Below are 2,763 nucleotides of genomic sequence, written 5' to 3'. Positions count from 1 at the left end.
GTGTGTGTGTGTGTGTGTGTGTGTGTGCTTACATCTGAGATCAAATTTGCTACAGTGAAAAAAACCCAAGTTGTGAAAAATTTCTTGCTGCAAACACGATTTCGTTGTAGAGGAGTTTCACTGTACTTGTTAAAGTTTTGTGCCTTTGTACAGTCAGTGGGATCATTTGCAATGCAAATATGTGAATGATGAAAGTCAATTGCACATTTGTCGAAGGCAGTGTTTCTCAAATAGTGAGGCTCCGTCAAGGGGGGCGCGTTTGACCTCAGGGAACATGCTTTTTTATGTTTTTACTGTCCTAAAATAACGTGCAGTTGCACCTCTACTACGTTAGGGGGCAGTGGCGCTCTCATTGGCAGAGTTTGCGCAGGGAGCATTCTCAGGGAGGAAATGTGACGAGGCGTATGTAGCGCTTGGCTTCAATGTGACTGCGGTGGCAGACGAGGAAAGATCGATGTGCTTACTGTGTCTAAAAATTTTGGTAGCGGACAGCATGAAGCCAAATAAATTCAGGTGTCACTTAAAGACATTACACCCCAATCACGCTGATAAGCTGCTTGAGATTTTTTTCAGTGAAATCGTGCCGAATATTGCCAACAATCATGCCGCTTTGTGCCTGCTACTTCAGTAAACTAAAATACAGGTCCCGGCTCCACATTGAGCAGGAGCCGAGAGTTGCTGTGATCTGCTTCCAACCTCGCTTCGAAAAGCTGCATTGCAAAATGTGCTCATTGTAGCCATTAATCCAGACATCAGCTTTGATTTAAAAAAAAAAAAAAAAAAACACAAATTCTTTGAAATATTTTTGTTTTGCTGAGATAACGTTGGTGATTAGTTTGAATGCATTGTTAGTTATTGATTTTATGTAATTAAATTTTTCAGGATCGTAAGGTTTGACATGGTCAGTCAAAAATATTTATTGTTAAATTAAGGATTTCATGTTATTTTTGAATTTCAGATGCACTTTAAACCTTTTCTGTTCCAGTTACTGAAGCTATTTTTTGTTGAAAGTTGGTCCATAAAGTTGGTCCATATTTCTTTCTTTTTTTATTCTCTTATGCGTTAATAAGATTACTGTGTTTTGCAAAGGTGTACTAATAACAATTTTATAGACAAATGATACTAGTTATAGTCGCGCGGGCGGGGCGAGCCCGGGGCGCCTCACCTTCCGCTGAGACCCCGCATCCTTCCCCGCCGGCTGGTGGGCATTTAGTTGCGTCTGGGGCCCAAGATCCCCGGCGTTCCCCCCTCGCGCCGCTCGGAGGCATCCCACCACGCGAGGCAGTGTCTACGTTGGGACTGTTGCCACCTCTATCATCTTCATCGTCGGATCTCGTTGCTACAGCTGAATGTGGCACCTCTCCATCTGTGAAAGATGACATTTACCCCATGTAAATATGGATGGAAGACATTCACTCCTGCTCCTCGAATGGAAGGGTTTTCTCATGTACGCAAATGCTCTGGACACAGAGAAAATGAGAGCTGTCAAGGGAAAGGAATGACTAAACATCCATCCATTTTCCGATCCACTTATCCTCACAAGGGTTGCAGGGGGGGCGTGGGGGGTGCTGGTGCCTATCCCAGCCGTCTTCAGGCAGTAGGTGGAGGACACCCTGAACCGGTTGCCAGCCAACTGCAAGGCACATATAGACGAACAACCATTCGCGCTCACACTCACACCTCGGGACAATTGAGTGTTCACTTAGCCTGCCATGCATGTTTTCGGAATGTGGGAGGAAACCAGAGTACCTGGAGAAAACCCACGCAGGTATGGGGTGGGAAAAATCAGCAATAAGCATAGGAAGATTGGACCTGGAATCGAACCCTGCCCCTCTGCACTGTGAGGTCGACATGCTAACCAGTCGACCACCGTGCCACATTTAAAAAGTAGCTGTAATCAGTTGTGGTTTAATGGTATTAAAACGGTATCGATTGCATTTTATGATGAAGACATCTGTCTTTGATTATTGTTCGTTACTTTTAATCCACAAGACAGATGTGTATCAGAACAGAACACGTGAGGATGGTGACAGGCAGCTGTCTTGTCAAGCTGCTGCAACATCCCCCACAAATAACTTGACATACACCACGTATGTGTGTGCTTTTGTGTGCTGTTACCATAGAAAAAAGAGTTCTTAAAGGTGCCATAGGCTGGATGGCAAAACTGGGACCAATTGGTGTGTAACTGATAATTGTTGCAACTTAGAAGTGGGTCATTTGGTCAACATCAGGTCTGACATTTGAGTGGGATTAATTTGATACAAGGTTTCCAAATTAATTCCAAGCATTAACGCTATAGCATATATAGGCCATATATCATAATAATAACAATAATACATTTTATTTGAAAGTGCTTTTCATCATACTCAAAGACACTTTACAAGAGCTTAAAACACAGGATAAAAATGTACACTTAAAACAAGCATACATCATTTACAAAAGCACATTTCGATGAACAAAAAAGCAAAAATGGGTAAAAGAGATTAAAAGGTGTTAAAAGCATTGCTCAACAGATGAGTTTTAAGAGACGATTTGAAGGATTGGAGGCCAGTACAGTTGCGGATGTGTTGTTCATTAATGTTCATTAATTCTTTAATCTTCCTTTTGTGTGCACACGTGCACCCTGTGTGGCTTCCGCTTTCGAAATCTCCGAGATATGGCAAGGCCATGGGAATGCGAGGCGAGGGTATTACTGTTGTGGCGACGCCACTCAAGCTAAGCGAGCCTCAGCAGTCGATAGTCCGCCGCTCTCTGCTGTGCGGT

The sequence above is a fragment of the Hippocampus comes genome, unplaced genomic scaffold (assembly GCF_001891065.2).
Source record: "Hippocampus comes isolate QL1 unplaced genomic scaffold, H_comes_QL1_v1.1 scaffold258, whole genome shotgun sequence".
Lineage (NCBI taxonomy): Eukaryota > Metazoa > Chordata > Actinopteri > Syngnathiformes > Syngnathidae > Hippocampus > Hippocampus comes.
This window is presented reverse-complemented; position numbering follows the sequence as displayed.